This window comes from Centrocercus urophasianus, unplaced genomic scaffold, assembly GCF_019232065.1.
Source record: "Centrocercus urophasianus isolate 14NV4802_14NV808 unplaced genomic scaffold, USGS_Curo_1.0 seq_24, whole genome shotgun sequence".
Classification (NCBI taxonomy): Eukaryota; Metazoa; Chordata; class Aves; order Galliformes; family Phasianidae; genus Centrocercus; species Centrocercus urophasianus.
This window is the reverse complement of record NW_024884800.1, coordinates 9,469,476-9,488,856: the sequence shown is the minus strand read 5'-3', so window position 1 is coordinate 9,488,856 and position 19,381 is coordinate 9,469,476. Positions and strand designations below refer to the sequence as shown.

At 36.8% G+C, this 19,381-nt stretch overlaps 1 long non-coding RNA gene across 3 annotated transcripts in view; it reads right to left on the bottom strand.

Annotated features, from left to right (window-relative positions):
- Positions 1-3,355: 3,355 nt before the first annotated feature.
- The window catches only part of LOC122163803, a 36,377-nt gene continuing 20,351 nt past the window's right edge, over positions 3,356-19,381 (bottom strand). For 2 of the 3 annotated variants that reach the window (XR_006170050.1, XR_006170049.1), the window contains exons 3-5: positions 13,444-14,031; positions 12,762-12,883; positions 3,356-3,424 (exon numbers count right to left, since the gene is read on the bottom strand). This is a non-coding gene — a long non-coding RNA (uncharacterized LOC122163803). Of the gene's footprint in view, positions 3,425-12,761; positions 12,884-13,443; positions 14,657-19,381 lie in introns of those variants that run through there. The other variant, XR_006170048.1, reaches the window with a different exon arrangement.

The window sequence follows — 19,381 nt, the reverse complement described above, 5'->3', positions numbered from 1 at the left end:
TAATCTGCACACAGGCAATACCAAATACATCTGATTTGTACACTTAGCAAGATGATGGGCCTCTAATTAGGGAGAAGTCTTACCTCTACAGAGCCACTAGAACTCTTTGGAATCATTTCTGATAACCTCAATACAGCTGCCCTGCTCACAAGCAAAACCACTTCTGACAAGTTCTTGGCAATAGCAGGCAAAGTATTTGCAGGTAGAGCAGACAGGCAGATACAGAAAGAAGAGCTGAACTCACCCATGTGCTGAAAGAACTCTCTGGGTACAAAACACACCTACTCAAGATACAACCTACATCAGAGATGCTGTCTTTTCAGTGACTGGCCCTTATATAAGCCCAGGGGGGACTTAACCCTGGGTACACCCCTTCTAGTCACATGGGAAACACAGGTGCAAGCAATTTGCCTGTGCTCCCTAGTCAGACACACACCTTCACCAGGTGCTCAATCACCAGTTCCACCAGTTCAAGCCCCAGCCTAATAGATCCCCCACAACAGCCCAGCTACTTCTACTGAAATAGGATATTAAGAGCATTTTGGAAGAGGGCATCTAAATTCAGTTACCTTGTGGAATGATTAGCTTTCCTAAGAACTCATTGTGTCTCCTCTTTTGTATCTCAGTTGATTATATGTCAAGCCACAAGTAAGCTAAGGTAATGATGTTATCATATCTGAATTAAATAGAGGAGTTATTTATGTCTGTGTACTATTAATATACTTAAATGAGAAATGTAGACTGTATTTGCCAGACCAACGATAGCTTTTGTTTCAGTGAGGATTTCTGTTCTACTTGTATGCATTAAGACCCTGTATGCACAAAGAATACCTAACACTGCAAAAATAGAAATTATCTGGAAAGAAATATACTCTCCTAAAACTGAATTACTTGCATGTAATAATGAAGAAATTGGCTCACTATACAATGACTGCAGTGTTTCCAAAAATTAAACCTACAGATGAGCACATTCGGTATCCCCCTGTAGCATTCTCATACAAATGCCAGTGCTTTAACTTGGAAAGATACCTTTGGGTACCAGTGCAGCAATGGAAATACTTCATAGTTGAGTCTACAGATGTTTTCTTGTTTTCAAATTCACACAAGTAATGAACATTATGCAATGTTCTTCTTGCAGTTCATTTACAATGGAAATTTTTGCTTCCGTTATTTGCTTAATTCACAAGTAAGAAAAGCTTTGATAATCTGGTAATGACAGCATGGTACACAACAGTTCAGTACAGCATGATATTAATATCTTAGTACTATAATCTTCATTATGCAGTGGGGTTTTGACAGCTAACTCATGATCTGACTTGTTTTCCATCTTTTTGATAGTCACAACTGGAAAGTGCTCTGTGGCACTACTGTCATTTTGGAAGACGTACAGATCTCTGCAGCATCTCCTCAGTTAGAGTACTGACCTATCATTTGTGCTCCAAGGAGCTGCTGTAATATAAATACTCCACAGTTTGTTTAGTCTGGGAGAAAACCTGTCCAAATGCTCACCTGTAGTTGTTGAATTTAAGCAGGACTGTGGTGCTTTGAGCTGGCAATCCAAGCATCATCTTTTAGAAAAAAAACACTGTATGGTATATTCAGCAATCTCCCCTGCAGCATCATTAAAGAAGTATTGTAGCATAATGAGGAGACTAAAATACATTGTTTGGTGAATGAGAATTCCAACTGCTTTCTGCAGTTAATGCTATTTTTACTTATTTTGCTACTGCAATGTCAGAACTCCTCACAGTCTTATACATTCTCTAAACACATCCATGTCTGTCTTTACATTTTGAGCAGGATCTGAGTTACAGAGATTCAAGCCTGAAGAATCAATCATCTCAGAGACGTTTACTGTCTTATCGCTGTCTCAAAGCACTGCCTAACTATCCAGCAGCACATCATTATCATTATCATTCAGTAATTAATTTTTATTAGTGCTCCCCATTTCAGACTTCTTCCCTTAAAAATATCTGACAAGTAGAAGCAAGTGAAACAATTCTTTTTGTGACTTGTTGCTATTCAATGTTAAACAAGATGGGGATGTAACAGTACTTAAAAGATTTTGCTCAGAATTCCCAATATGAATATTTTTATCTTTGTCTTTTATGAAATGCTAACAAATCAACACAGAAGAGTCTGAGGAGATACATCTTTTGTAGATTGGCTGATACAAACCAACACAACCAACACTGAAATTATTTGGCAAAAGAAGCAGTTTCATGTGTTTAGCTGAGAACAAAGGTTCTTCATTCTTTTCTTTTTCAGAAATACTGTAAATCAGCTGTAATTCATGAGAGGTTCTTTTTTTTTTTTTTTAATACTTTAAGCCAATGTACAAAAAAAAAAAAAAAAAGCAGAAAACTGATGTATGGTATTAATATGCCTTTGAACTAAGCTGTTCCCTACTGAGACAAGAAGACAGTAACACTGAAAGAGAAGGAAACAGAATGATATTTCTACTTTGGGAAACCCAGCTGAGATTCTGCTAAACAAAAGACGAAGAAAAGGGTTTTTGAGAGAATTCCATGCTTGTGAATAGCCTGACAGCTAAATTATTAGGTCAGTTCTATCAACCTGCCCATTACAATTCTAATTTATATTTCCTGCAGAACATAGTGCAGAGAAAGAGAAAACAATCAGTTATTCTCACTGGTGCTAGACTCTGCTGGCCTTTTCATTAATTGTTTCTCAAGACTAGGCATGTCACTGCTGCAGTTAGGGTCAAACAGACAGCAAAATAAGCATAGAATTGGGATGGAAAACCCTTTTTATTTGTTTTCAGTTCATTTAGTTTTGGCAGCTTTAGTGAGATGAAAGCAGCTAAAAAGAACAAACATGCATAGCTGACAGCCTATGAATGAATGCTGCAAGACAAATCGAAAATAACTTTGATGCAATGACGTGCTTATTAGTGAAGCTCTGTAGCACTTTCTTGTTTAAAAGTACCTACAAGTGGCTCCAAAAGTAATGCCTCCTACTTATTTCCATGGAAAATACAACAGATACAAAGAGAACAATAACTCTAATAACAAGAATAAATTTGATAGAGCAAATTCTCAGAACAAAATACTGTTTTTTAGCAGTCACCACCATCAATTGTGCATGTTCACCAGCGATGAGCAAGAGCCTACATGCCACAAATAACAGTTTGTGCCAGCAGAGGTAACCCACTGCTGCTGTCACCACTGCTAAAACGCAGCACCCACCTCTTCACTGTGCTCACATCCACTGTTTGGTCTCCAAAAATGTTCAGCAAGTATGTCAATGGATGCATGGAGGAATTCAATGCTACACCTTTGCTTTGTACAAACTTCCTTTTAAAAGCTGAAGGGCTGCTCTCAGCTCTCCCTGAGCCTTCTCTTCCCCAGGTTGCTCTGTCGCAGCTCTCTCAGCCTGTCCTCGCAGGGGAGGTGGTCCATCCCTTGGAATAGGGAAAAACATAGGTACAGGTGTGAATCCTTAAAATGCTGAAGATCAGAGCCTCTGAGAATCAAACAAAACATTACTGAAGTCTGTTTGCAGTGAAAAATCCAAGCTTAGTTTATGGAGAAGAACTGGGAAAGAGCAAAGTAACAAGGTGGACTTTTTTTTGTTGCTGTTTTGAGTTTGTATTATCTATTTATTTTCTCTCAGGGAGTTAAAAGGGAGCAGAAATTATTCTGAACAGTTCAGCCACTGAATTCGAATTTGAAATTTGAATGATTTCTGTAAACAAATAATGTTGGAAGTCACTAGTTCCCCATTCATATCAAGTACTCGGAAAATATTGACTGACGAAGAAAATACAGATCAAACATTTCCTATATGTGATATGTATAATGTGGTATTAAAAAAAATACACCTGTGGAAACTTTGAAATGTCAAAACAATGTGCACTCAGCAGACAGAAAGGGAATTTACTTTTGCATTCCAGATACCAATGATATAAAGTGATGCAGTGATATATTAGGAAGAAATGTAATTCATATCATGTATTTTTAAGGCTACAATTAGGCTGTAGATGTGAGACTTCACAGTCGTCTCACAAGAGCTGTGAAATTAATTTTCATGGGGATATATGATTGTGTGATGTTGAACAACTATTATTCTTGTCTCTGGATCTAAGCTGATGGTTTGTGTTTCTTTGGCTGGTCCCTGAGAATATATCAGCAGCGTGGGAGGGCCAAAGACACCAAGAAATTGAAGTTATCTCTCTGGAACTGCAGTCACACAAAAAAAAATTGAATGTGTATTATTTTTACTTTTATACAAAACCTGAACAAATATGACCTGAATTTTACAGCAATATATACCCATTCTAAAAGCAGCAGGAGGTTTTTGAAGCCCATTTGTTCAAAATATATTTTGTAGCATGCCAAGGGAGAGGAACAGAGAGGAAAACAGGTGGGGAGAATTTTTCTGCTCCTCCTGTTAGCTTGGTGAATCTATTCTGCTTTTCCATCTTGCAAAATATATTTCCCCATAATGGCTCTATGTTCTCCCTTTTTGAAAACATTAGACTTATCTCTGCTTTATTGATCTCTCTTAAGATATCAAGAGTGAATTTATAATAAATTCATTACATCAAACCAATACCAAGTAAATATCACTAATGTGTTTCCAAAGATATTTTCCATGATGTATTTTCTTTTAATAAAATTACAACCCTTTCATTTCATTTTGGATGGTCCTGTGTGGAGTCAGGATTAGGACTCATCAATCTCTGTGGGTCTCTTCCATCTCAGGATGTTCTACAATTTAACAAAATGTTCCTTTGCAATTGTTTACTGATTTACACTTAGAATGTGGGCATCCAAATCTCTGTTCCCAAAGCTTTGCTTATGGTTCAGCTTTGGACTGAAATGAGAAATAGATCCAGAAAGCCAGAGTAAAATTATTCATATAAAATTATTTCTTGGAGGTTCAGTACAGACACGAAAACTTTGAGAATGATATAACACTTTCCTGTAGATTGAGAGTGACTTGAAATTAGAGATAAAATTTGATTCTGAGACAACATGGGGCAAGTTGCTAAGTGAGATCTCCTCTACAGCAATCACAGAATCACAGAATCACACAGAATCACAGAATCACCCGGGTTGGAAGGGACCTCAAGGATCATGTAGTTCCAACCCCCCTGCCTAGCAGGGCCACCAAACACACACATTCAGATCAGGTTGCCCAGGACCCCGTCCAACCTGGCCTTAAACACATCCAAGGACGGGGCATCCACAACCTCCCTGGGCAGCCCGTTCCAGGGCCTAACCACTCTCCTTGTAAAGAACTTCCCCCTAACATCCAACCTAAATCTTCCCTCCTTCAACTTGGATCCATTTCCCCTAGTCCTGCTGTTGTCAGCCCTTTTGAAGAGTTTACTCCCCTCGTGGGTGTAGGTTCCCTTCAGGTATTGATAGGCTGCAATGAGGTCACCCCGCAGCCTTCTCTTCTCCAGGCTGAACAAGCCCAACTCCCTCAGCCTGTCCTCATAGGGGAGGTGCTCCAGCCCCCTGATCATCTTAGTCGCCCTCCTCTGGACCCTTTCCAAAATCTCAATGTCTTTCTTGTACTGAGTCAAGACACAGTACAAGTTGGACACAGTACTCCAGATGGGGCCTCACAAGAGCCGAGTAGAGAGGGACAATCACCTCCCTGTCCCTGCTGACCACCCCTCTCCTGATGGAGCCCAGGATCCCATTTGCCTTTCGAGCTGCCAGAGCGCACTGCTGGCTCATGTTCAATCAAGGAAATTGAAGTGAAGGGGAAATGTTGGGACAAATACTTTTAACTACAGAAAATATTTTCAAGACAATGTCTGTATTACTCTGTGTGAAAGATGACAGACTTAAGTAATGATCAAAATGGCATGTAATTTTACATGCAAATGTGTTGAAATGACCATGAGCTACATTTCAGTGGGCATTATTTAGGCCAAATGCAGACCTACTGTCATTTACATTTAAATTTAAAGTATGGTCCACGATCTTCCACTTTTGTATTTGGAACTGCACTCAGATTCCCTCATTTTGAAGACAAAAGGGTTACAGTTTCCAAGCTGTACATCTGTAACCCAGAAAGTCTTATGAGCCTCTCCTCCAGAATAGTCAAGAGGTAAAAATTACCCTTATGGTAACAAGCCCTGCATAATCCCTGAGTAATAGGGTTTGTGTTCGTTTTTCTCTTCTCACTCTCTTTTGGAAAAAAGGAGGAGGTGTCTAGAAACAGAAACTATCCTGGATTAAGGGCTCCAGAGTGGTTCTGCTAAACAAAACGGTAACAAGGTTGATTTGTTCAGGCAAGGCATGCCAGCAAGAGGTAACAGAAAGAAATTCTTCCTTCCCTCCTGACAACAGCAGCCTACAAAATTCATGTGGTTCTTTATATGAAAAGCAGCATGGCTATGAGTGAAAAAAAAGGATCTTGTTTGAATGAAACTCAACAATTCAGTAATGATGCGGCATCCCCAAAATGGAAAGCAGTGAAAACTGTATAGGAGAAATTTAGGCTGCTCTACAGAAGAGACTTAAAATATGCTGACCAGTACATGATCCTCATTTGCAACTATGTTTCATCAAGAAGCAAAGCAGACTGATGAAATACTGCTCTCAGATGCAAAAATTAAGATCTCCACCTTGCAAATTAAACAATGCACTGAAAAAATATTGAATTATTTAATCTCTATTTTTCCCTCTTTACTGTGATATTCTGGACAAATTTATATGTGGCTCGCTGCAGAACCATGGAAGAGTACAATGCTCACTCACATTGCAGATGCTAGAAATTACTGAGGTTATTCCATTTAGTACAAATACATTTCATTTCTTTTTGGACAAGTTTTGTTTATGTGAAGAGCCTGAAATAGAAACTTCAGATGCACACTGAATTTTTTAAATTTTGGGGGCCTTTTTGTATGTAGGATTTTAGTCTATTCTGCTAAGGATGCATGTCCTAAATCTACAGGTCTTTAAGCAGATGTATTTGCTTACTTTAGCAGAATATATGAAATCCCAGTAGATGAAAATAGCCGTTAGCCTAAATTTATTCATGTCCCTTATATCATACATATTTGGCTATATATTTGTGTACATTTGTTGCTTTACCAAACTGTGAAGCACTGAAATTCAGCTGTCTGGTGTTTTGCTTTGTTTTTGCTTGTTTACAGTGTGAAAGAGAAGGAAGTAGGGCACTAATAAAGGTGGAATCCATGTGCTACAGGAGCAGAACACTTGCCAACCCACCACTTCTTAAAAGAAAACAAATGACATATTTCTGCAGGGTAAAAATTGCCTCTTTTTTCCAATAGTCAGAGCTGAATTCTCTCCTCAAAAATGCAGAGAAATGATCTTTGCAGTACAGTTGATGACAGAAATCCTATTCCAGTTTCTAAAGCACTAGATGAGCATCAGGGCGCAGTGCTGCTTAGGAGTACCAACCCCATAACAGCTGAAACTGTTTCTCACCCAGGGATGTTTCATTCTCTCTTTTTAAGAAACTGTCTCTTTCATGCAAGCAATAATCACTTATAGGGTGAGAAAAACAAACAAATAAATAAACAAGGAAGGCAGTGGTAGAAGTTCTGTTATTTGTTAGTGCCTGTGTGGTCAAGTTACAGGCGATCAGGAGTTATGAGGAAGAACTGAATGGAAATTCACTTCCTGATCGTTTTGAAATACGAAACAGCAGAACAACCAGGAGTGGGTTGGGTGGGTAAGAAAACTATGGCTTTCTTCATTAATAATGGCCAATATGGTCCAAATTTATATCTCTTCTCTCCAAATTGTTTCCGTATCTATCCTTCAAAACTAATGATTTTAAATACCTATTGTAAGTAATTTCTAGCAAATATGATGAATATTCTTCCACTGAATTGTCTATTTTAAGTGCAAATTTGAAATGGAAATAATTCTGGGCCTGTTTTCTACTTGCTAGCCATTCAAGTGGGATATACATCAAATGGTCTGAGTTTATCCAGGTTAAACACTGGATTCTGTGGCATTAATTTATATATGTAACATAGAATAATTCAGATTTCTGGCACTGCCTGATACACATTTTAATACTCCGTTTCTTTGTGGGTTTTGTTTTTGTTTTTTTTTTTTTTGTGAATAATCTCTAGGATCTGTTTAAAATTCCTACTTTTGCTGGCCTTGCCTGTGCACAGCAGCAGCACTTCAGGCTTTGATAGCAGGTGGAATAAGATGACATGAAGAATTGGCTGCGTAGGAAAATCTAAGTGAATCACTTCTCTAACTGATGTTCTACCATTGCAGATGTTATAGTCAGTGCATTTTTTCAGATGATACCACCCTGCAAAACTCACTTAACTAAAATTATTTTTTAGAACTGTGGAATCTCTCCAGATTCTGACATCTCATTGATGGGAGCTGGAAGGGTTAGGTGAAGTTAATGGAAAGACTTAAGATTTTCTCACTCAATAAAAAATCAGAGAAAAATTGTGTCTTTTTCCAATAACCTTGGTAAGAAAGTCCAGTTTTACTGCTGCAGTGTGGCTGAAGTTGGGATGCTTTCCTGCTGGCTCTGTCTTCATTAGTATGTATATTTCCTTTTTCCTTTCACAATTTACCATTGCATGTATTCTTGCAACATTATATTTCTTCCATCACTAAATTTATTTCTTTTTATGGGTACTTACTGACCTCTACTATTGCACGTTGTTCTGCTGTGCCTCCAGAATTAGGTCTTTTCAGATCATGAACTAAAAATAACAAGCTAAATATGAAAAACTATTCATATACCACAGCTGTCCTGTATTACTAACAATATTTTTGTCCAGGACAATGCTATTCTAATGCAAGAGGTTAAAGTTACAGTGCTAGAATATCAAAACTTCCACTCCCTCTGAAATACTTCTTAAAATTGAAATACATGTTCTTAATGAAAAAAAAAATGCAGCCTATACTTGATTGAGTTTGCCCTGCAGAGGGCACTGTATGCAGGAAGAAGTAAACTGTGCGCACAGTTTCTAATAGCACAGATGTTTTTATTAGCCCCTAACTTCTCAATTTTCCAGTAACACGTAAACATGATATTTAAACATGATTAGGACAATTTGCTGCCCAATTTGTTTCCAGTTTTAAAATATTACAAAATTATGATGAAGTAGTTCTACAGAAAAAGTGCAGAATCCAACAACATCTTTTAAGTGAAAAATTTTCCTGTAGTGTTGTTTGTTATCCAAAGTGCATTTTGAACTTTTTATCTTAAGTGCAGCAAAGTAAGAAGTGACTCACAGTTCTATTCCTTCATGATTAAACAGCAGCTTATTATACCTGTTATCAGTTTAGAATCCCTGTAGCATGTACAGTTGCCACTAACATCAAGATATACACCGGTCCCTACCTGAAAACCGATGGTCTTTCAGTTCTGTGTCTCAGTGTATGCACTGAGTATGCATTCAAGGTCAAGAAACATCTCAAGAAGTTTTGGCCATGTTCCATGGAGGAAACTTGAGTCCATATTCAACTGATTAAGTTCCTAAAGCACACCCATCAGATTTTCAACACCTTATGTATATTTTGTAACTGACATTGTAATGTCTATGGATGCGTATTTCCATAGGGACTACTTCCTAACTTCTTTTATATCAGAAATATTTCAGATTTATATTTTAAATAGACGTTATTTGAGAGAAGCCAGATTACCTCATTGAGGCCTACTTCATAAAGGAATTTTTCACAGAATCATAGAATCGTTGAAGTTGGAAAAGATTACTAAGAAAGATCATTCAATCCAACCATCAGTCCATCCCCACCATGCTCTCTAGCCATGTCTCTCAGTGCCACACTTAGCTTTTTCTTGAAAACCTCCATGTCTTTACATTGCAACAGCAGAGAGATTATACCAACAAACTATTCCAAATCACAAGATCAACTTCTTGCATTTCATTTTCTTTTGCAGAAATGTGTGATGTGTGATGTGAATTTAATCTCTTGTTTTATAATTATAACCAACTGGAAGATACAGGCCATTATCAAGCTTCTGAGAAAACACCAGGTAACCTATGAGGGTTGCATTCTTGAATTTCACTCAGCATATTGATAAGGATCCATTTCCTACTGAAATCAGCAGAAATCAGTGCAGATTTCTGGTGGAACCAAGAGGGTGTCTTCCCATGCATTTCAGTGGAAGTCAGATTAATGACAACAGATGTGGCTGCAAAGCATGATGCTGTCTTACAGCCATATGATTCTAGCAGTTCACTGAATCACTCAATTAAATTGCATAAATGGTCATGTTGTGATTATTTCTGCATTATTTCCATAATTGCATTTTGGGTATTTAAAAAGCTATTTTTAGCCCTATTAATAAGCAATGTGTGTCATTTAGGAGTAATGACCACATTATTTATGCTAAAAACATATGAAATGTTCTTCATGTGAGGAAGTTATGTTTCTGAGGCATACCAGCACAAACTTCAGCTATGTAAATGAATGAGCAACTTCAAAACAAAATGAGTCACTTAAGTCTAAAAAAGGGACAGTGGATATATATAATGCATACAGACACAAAGTATGATTAAAGTGTGACTTTTATCTTAAAACATTTGTTAGTAGCTGGCCTACCTTATTTTGTATAGTGTTAGCATAAATGCTCAGCCATGGACTAATATAAAATAATAGCATATTTTCATATATACATACATTTTATATATGTATTCATGAACACACCTTATATAGACTGTATGAATGGGAATCCGTGCAACACGCAAATGTTTGTGTAACTTCTTGCTAACTGAAAGATATGAACTATGAAGAATTTTTTAAAAAATGTAAAGTTCCAGTCTCATTTTTTAATATTAGTAAACACAGATTTTTCTAAATTATGTGCTTAACTCTCACTGAAAATAATAGAGATTTAAGCATCTAATGTATTTTGAAAAGTTGTCTAGATTCTCATATTTTCATTGCTCTTAATTACTGGCTGCTTAAAATGACCTCTACTCATACTTTAAGATATATGAAGTAGTACATACTTTATACAATGTATTTCAATTGCAAATAAATGCTGTTTACTGCTTGGTAGTGCTGTTATACTTGCCCTGTTTCATAAACAAGTACTTTCCATTGATCTAATAAGTCATCCTGAATTTTAACCAGTTTAAGATAAAAGGCAAAAAGCTTTCACTTACAGCCATTAAAAAAAACCTGGCTTGAAAAGTATTGTTATTGTGTTGGGAGGTCATGAGGGAAACTTATGCCTAATCTAATATTACCAAATGATCACTTTAACTGAGTTTGACTTGCTGATGCTGCTGGTCAGTTGTTCTATCTTACCCCGTTGCACCCACCTAAGGGTCTCTCCTCTTTCCAATGCCTGAGCATGCACATTTCAATGTGATAAAACCTTCTGTCGTGACTGATCATTTCAGCCTTTGCTTACACAGACTTCACACAAGAATAAATGCATGTAGCTCATAAGTAGTTCTTGACTGAAACCAGAGATGATACTCAAATGATTTTGGATAAAGTGCTTTATCTTCAAGATCTGCCAAGAGATGCTGTAATACTTATCAGCAATACTTTGGTACTAAGTTTGTCCATCAGCTACTAATAAAAGGCACTACCAGATGATAGCCCAACAAAGTGCAACTGATTAACCATACTTAGCAGCTAAGCAAAAATGATGACAATGAAACAATGCAGATAACATGATTTGGTCAGCAGCTCCACAATGCTGTAAACACAGGTAAAAACAGGTAAAAGCCTGGAAACTGCAACATCCAGTCTACCATGTGTGGAGAAATGTGCTATGCTTGTGCTGAATACCTGATACCCAGACAAAAGTATTTAAATTAAAAATAATAACAAGTGATTTAAAGAGCAAGAAAAAAACTCCAAAAGGAGATGCTATTACTCTAGCTTTCTAACAAGCCTATTATCTTTGTAAAAACCAGTCACTGAAGACTCTGGAGATTGTCTTAAATAAATAAGTGCAAATGTCTAATCATTAATTAGCTGCCTAGTTTCAAACCCAACTAAGCAGTGTTCTAATGTGCATTATTGCTTTCTGGTTCTAATTGAAAGCCAGAATGGGTAAACAATGAAACCACATGTTTATCAAGTGCCTATTTCCTGGTAATCAAGAAATATGGTAATTGCAGAAGCAAAAGGACTGTTTATCAAGATGTTTCACTGACAAGTGTTCTCCCCTTAGTCCTTGTTACCATAAAACACCAGCAGCCCTGGCAACAGTGGGGAAAACGTCCCTCCTGAGACCAACAAGTCAGTGTTTCACAAAGTCTTACTGAATGAGAGGTGACTGAAAAAACACAGTAGACTGAGATGTCAGAGAAATTGTTTGAGGGGCTGAAAAACAAAAACAGTAGTGGAAGAAAAGTAGCATTTGAGATATGTTAATAAATAAATAAATATTTGAATAAACAAGTAATAAATTTGATATATGTTAATATTTCTTAATAAGCAAAGGGACATTTAAAACTTCTCTGAGCTTGCTGCAGTTCTGGACAATGCCGTCAGACATAAGGTCTGATTTTTGTGTGGTCCTATGTGAAACCAGCAGCTAGATTTTATGATCTGTGTGGGTCCCCTCCAACTCAGGATATTCTGATTCTATTTCGGAATTTTGACAAGATCCTTTCTTTAAGAACAAGGCCCTGCATTAATTTTTCAATTAATCTGCCAATAGTGGAACAACATCTGTTCCTTTTGTTTCATCTTCAATCTCAGGAAAAGTATTTGATTTGCAGCTGTCTGGAAAGGTAAAAAATGGATTGCCATTTTAAGTTTCTTAACCAATCCTACCTTATTTTTTTTTCCTTTTGTCATATAATCATGGAGATCATGCATTCAGCTGATGTATTATTCCATTCTTCTTCCATACATCTTCATTGTTTTGTATCCAGAGAAGATTCACCCCTGCTGTTCTGGAAGAAAAAAAGCCAGTCTAATTTTATTTGTAAACACACTTGATTATTCAACAGCAGTACTGATGATATTAGCAGAATCAAGCACACCTTGGGAATAGCAGTTTTTACTTAATTACAGCAGTACAACCATCTGGGAAAACTCCATTTTTAATTTACTTCTAGAAGTCCTATGCACGTAACAAATACTTAGGTATTTGGTAACATCACAGTGCAAATAGATTATACAGTGTGGAGGAACAAGTATACAAGCACCAAAGCATATGGAAAGGAAGGTGTAAAACAATCCATCAAAATAAACTACGGCACCAAAGCAGTGGAGTACCCCATATTTTTTTTATCAAAATTTAAACAGTTAATTGAACCTGAGGCACAATTCACAGAATAAAGCAAAATAATCCCCCTAAGATAAGTGACAACCAAGAAAAAGGGAACCATTGCTTTAGTTAAGATTTGTACTTTTTTAAAACTGCCTTATAAAATATTTTTCCTTAATTTTTATTTTATTTTATTTTATTTTATTTTATTTATTTATTTTTACCTTAAGCACATTTACTTACCCAGGGCAGATCACCTGTACATGGAGCATGCTGAGTTCTTCCAGAAATCTCAGGAAATCCATGTACAGTGACAGATTTTCAAGAAGGCTAAACATCCAGATCCAAAAGTATCCTCCACATCGAGGAGCAGCTCTTCCAAAGCTGGATTTGCATATCCAGATGCCTGGATGACCTTTAGGCTCCTCAAAAATAGAAATCACTTTTAAACAGAACCATTGACTTTCTTGTTACTGTGGCCACGTTGCATGAGCTGAAGTGGTCAGGCAGTGGGACTGGATGGCCTTTGAAGGTTCCTTTCCAGCTATTCTACTCAAATCCCGGTCTTCAAAGAGCTAAATCAGCAGCAGCTTGTTGTATCCATATTAAGAAAAATGAAGCCATTACTGCCTTTCTTACATTCTCTACCAAAGTTTTTAAATATTTTTATGAACAAGATCAAAGAAATTTAAAAGTAATCATTTATGTAGGCTTCTATATGATGAACCATGATCTTGCTCTTCATTTAAAGCACTTGTCGACACACCTGAGCCATGCTGCAGCTCCCACAGAAAGTAGTCCCTCACCTCAGTGGTTCCACATGTATCTTGCCTAGATGGAGTACATAAAGGAAAATAAAAATCTTTGCTGTGCCATCTAAAGAAAGTATCACAAATTGTCCTTCAAGAAAAAAAAATCTGCTTTTTTTAAATACATATTTAAAAATAATTTTCTATGGGGGAATAACTTTCCAGATTGGAACTTCTAATTTTGACCAGACTCTTTCACAAGACCTTGGCACTGCAATGTATTTGTTCACAAACAAAATCTGACAACGTATGAAAATCACACTCTGAAAAAGAACCTTTTCAGAACGTGACTTCATAACTGTAGGCACTTTATGTGACTACATACCTCTGACATATAATTCTGCTCAGTCCCATCATATCTTGGAAGATATTTTATTATATACACATATAATTATTAAAATATTTATACAACTGAAAAAATTTGTAAGTAGCATTCATTAATATTATTGCCTACATTTGCATTGTCTTTCCTTGATAGCAAAAGAGTTTCTTTAGGCTGTTTTTATCATCTTTATTTTGTGTAGCTTTTCAGCTGAGCTGAAGGCTGCCAGTATGTTTGATCCATGTGGTATGGCTTCAGGATATATAAAGCAATGAGCATATGTAGTGCAGTGTTACCAGCATGAAATTAAAGCCATGTGGAAGCTGCTTGCTTAGTGGAGGGGGGGGGGGGGGGGAAAGAGTTTTTTAATAAACTATTTCTTCTGTGTGTGTATATGTGTGTTCATGAGTGTGTATGATGGTAATTTGTCTATATGAGCATGCATACACACAAATTACCATGGCCTAATTAAAATCCAGTTAAAAAGGATTGAAATGGGGGATTAGGCTCCTTGGGATAGTAGCCAGCATGTGAGATGCTGAGCACTCTGATCATAGTGGTGATAAAACCAAGCTCTCAAAGAGATTACAGTCAAAACATCTTAGTGCTTTGATAGTTTTCCTAGGTTGTTCTGCAGTTTGCAGGATTCATAATAAACCATTGTCTGGATATGGCAGCAAGTCAAGGGAGAGAAAATCCTGTAATGTCATGATTTGTAGTGCAGGAATGCCTAGAGACTGTGATTGGGAATAGTGTCCTTTATGCTATCGGCTCTGCTTATGTACGTGAACCCACTGAGCTTATGGTATGAGCCAGTGCATAAAAAATAAAAACAAGGGTAAGTAAAAATTGAAAGGGTTAGGAATTGGGAAAAAATAAAAATATCCTCCTATATGGGATCTCTGGGCAGTTGCAGAATTTTTATTTTTATTTTTTCCATAATACCGCTATTGTGGCAAAGCAAAATGCTGTGGAAAAAAAATAATTGTTCTTAACCAGTATGCTTGGAAGAAATAATTTAGTTCTTGATTCTGCTACAGCCTTCCTACCTTCCTGTTAGATTTTACATGACAGAGAATTTGAATCAGAGTTAGAAGGAAATGTAGCTAAATATCATGTGAGAAGTAAAAATGACATTCAGAATGTCATACTCTTCCAGAGTCAGACAGTAAAGAATTATGGATAGTTTAAAGTAGTTGCTTACGAGTGCTAAGTCTGTTTAATCATTCTTCAATGGATGACTCAAAATCTGTGGTGTGTGACATTATTAGCAAAACTGGATTTGAAAATGGAAAGCCACACACTGTGGGAGAAAAGTTATAGGCAAAGAAATAAATGAAAAAATGATGAAGACCAGAAGACTGATAATCTAACATCAATTATAAATGTGGGGACTGCAAATTAATTGTATTTAGTACAATTTTTTTTGTTGTTTCCTTTCATGTCTAAGAAAAGAAACTCCATAACTCCATTATTAATGTTTTCTTCAGACTGAAAGATATTAGAGTTCTAAAAGGTGAAGGGATTCAGCAATTGTCCCTTGAGACCAAAAGAGAAGGGATATAGTCATTTACAGAAGAGAGATTATATAATATATAATGAAAATCTGGTAAAGTCAATGGGAATCTTTCATCTCAAAGCATACATTTATAATTTGCTTCCACATAGCAAAGATAAAATTCAGAAATATTATCCAAGTTGATAAAAAGAACTGTTGGGAATAGTTGTCAAGCAGACAAATGATTCTACTGAAGAGGACAAGTTATTTCCACACTACATTCTCTACTGAGAGGAACAATGAGGTACTAAAGTGTGGTATAAAATAGAAAATCACAGCATTCTTGTCTCAGAAAGTTTACTCTCATTTCAGGGATTCCCAGAGAGTTCTAAGGAGAAATATAACTTTGGAAATCCATGAGTAAGGTCAGAAAAACAAGAACAACTTCTTTGTGTCCTCTAGAGTAGAATGAAATACATGATTCTTAGCATAGTTATGCTGGTACATTTAGGAAGCTGTCATTTCTACCTCTGACTGACAACAAGGCCGTTTTGGAATAATGTGAAGTGGGTTGTCCAGACTCTGCGAAATAAACTGAGATTCCAGATACCTAAAGTTTACAATTCCTGAAGAGTCAGAATTGTAGCAGTTATGGACAACCATCTGATTTTGAAAATCAAACTTCACGCTTCTTCAAAATGGCAATTACAATCCTAAATCACCTAGATCCTGTTACCAGAGTGAAGGAATGTATCGAAGAAGAAGCACATTTTTAAGTCAAATAAGGTGATTTGAAGCTCCTTTCAGGTATTGAGATTTAACTTAAACTGCTACCTCAAATTAGAACTTTAGTTATCACTGATTTACTGTTTAGTTCAGCCAATGTGAAGTAAGAACCGCGGTGAAATAATCATGCCTTGAGTATTTGCTTTTTACCCTTTTTGCCAGTGAAGCAATACTCTTAGCCTTAATCAAGGGATGCTACAGATACTTCACAAACCAAACATAGTTTCAGAGAGACTCCTTTCCTTGTTCTTTCTTCACTGCCTAAGAGCAGATAACCAGTTATGGAGTAGCACTGAATGTTGGTGGAAGCTTATTACAGATTCCCTTTCTGTGTCCTTCAAAGAGTATAATCAGGTCCTGGGATACTTCAGAATGGGCTCAATTTATAAACTCATTTCTTCAAGTTCAAGAGTTCAGTTTAGCTTTGAATAGTAAAAATTCAATGAGTTCATCTAAAAATCATCTGTTGCCATAGCAATGCCTAGGGAAATGTCTCTTGCTGTGAAGGATTTCCCACCTGAACTTTTATTACATTGTGGAGTTGTTTCATTTGTGATGCACCTGTTTACCTTGAGGGATCAGGAAGAAACTTCTAAACTCTGTTGTACAGAGCGGTGAAGAAAATTGGTGTCCAATAAAATGATGCACTGCCAATTTACACAATACCTTATTGTGCACTATCTTTCCAAACTAAGAAAGTCTTTGGATGCTATATTGATCCTAATTCAATAATTTCAGAGATTAATTTCTCCCACCACTGTAACGGGTGACCAATTGAGTCTCTCTTTAATGATGTCAGATGTTCCACTCCTTGCTGTTTGGCACACAGATGTCACAGATGATGGCTTCACTGAGTTAATAGCTTTAGCAAGGTTCTTGTTCTTTTAGATCAATTCGATGTTTACTGTGATCTTGGAATGAGTTTCTCTCTGTGAGTTCCCTCTGTGAGCTGAAACACGCTCTGCTCATTTCACCAAGTGTCTCTGGCACCATCACAGAAAGTGCTGTTCTCATATTCATATGACTTGTCTCATCCTCACATGACTTGTCTCTTCACTGTGGAGATGGGTTCTTTCTCCTCCCATAGTTAGATGATGTTAATACATTTTCTGAACATAGCCATCTGCACCCCAAAGGTGCTTTGAGTTGCTGTAGTAGTAGTTACTGTGAATAGGCACCAGAACACATTGGAGTGCTTTGGCTGAAGCTAAAAACTCACGGCTGTTTCCTATCCTCTTTCATTTCAGTATAAGGATTCCTTTGCATTTGCCATTTCCTACAAATGTGCACTTAGATAGTTTGCATTTCTTATCCAATGCATAGTGCAGAAACTTGACATGTGTCTCACCCACAGCCACAGCAGTAATTTTGATGGCATCTTATCACAGTTGTTCTGCCATAAATAAATGTCAGCAACAACCATTGTGGTGAGATCTATGTTACTTAATTTTAAAGCAGAAAGCAGTGATTTTTGTGCAGTTGTTCTTTCCTTGTGGGAATATTGCAAATGGAAGGGAGAAGTATGTCAATTTCTTTTGTACAGTCATGAGAAGTGTACACAGAAATGCACCATACCAGAGCCTAGAGAAATGAAACCATGATGTGACATAACAGATCATTATCAAAACCACATAATAAAGGGTACAGAAACTATAATCTTCCACTCCAACTATAGTATTCTACATCTCCAGCTAAATGAATAACCATTTGATTCTAAAGTCATTGGATTAGCCATTGAGATTTTCATTGCACTGAATGAAAACTACTGGCATTTAGACATATTTTGTAAGAGAGAGTAGAACTATTCTAAGTTCTAAATTGTGGACTTAAAATATACAATTAACATCATTTATATTTATAACATTTCCCTCTTAGAAGGATATTACATTGATTTACGTGTTCTATAACTTTTTTCTGGGCATCAGAAATAAGAATGACCCGTTAGGTCACCTAAGTCTACAGTTCTGCTGGTGCAGGTTTTATATCAGGATCACTTCTCACATCACTGAACTGCAGCCACTTTGGTTGTCACTAGGCAATTAATCTGCCATACATCTGCCCATCATATCACTACACTTTAAAAGGGCAAATTAAAGTAAGGGAAAATTGTTATGTCCTTGGAAATTACCTCTACCTTTGACAGTCTGATGGTCAGATAACCTGCTGAGCAAAGTCCCCTTATAATTGCTTTCATGAACTTGATTTGAGCCAAGAATCTGGCCAGGAAAACTTAGGGAGTTACAGACAAATCAGATGTACACACAAGAAGAAAATGAAAGGAAATTCCTTTCTGCAACAAAAGTGCACTTTGCCTTGTTCCCTGTTACACTAACTCATTCACTTTTGATTCCAAAAAGAAATTACTAAACTCGATACAAGCTGTTTAATGAATGAATATTACAGTTATTAATCCCTTTTTCATCATTTTCATTAATCCCGCATTTTCTCTTCACTGTATGCAACAGCAAAAAATTTTTGATCATATTTACATTTATTCTGAGATACTATGGGAAAAAATGGGTTGTTCTTTAAAGAATTACTATTATGAAATGCCATCATCAGTAATACAATGATTACTTTTCATATGGAGAATTTTCATTGAGTGAGTTGAAAACAGGCTGAAGGGGCTAGTGGCAATCCAATCCTGATTAACATCTTCATTAATGATCTAAGTGATGGGGCAGAGTTTACCTTCAGCAAGGTTGCAGATGACACAACCTTGTCATGCTTCTCTATGGGAGCTGATATATCAGAGGTGCTGCTGCC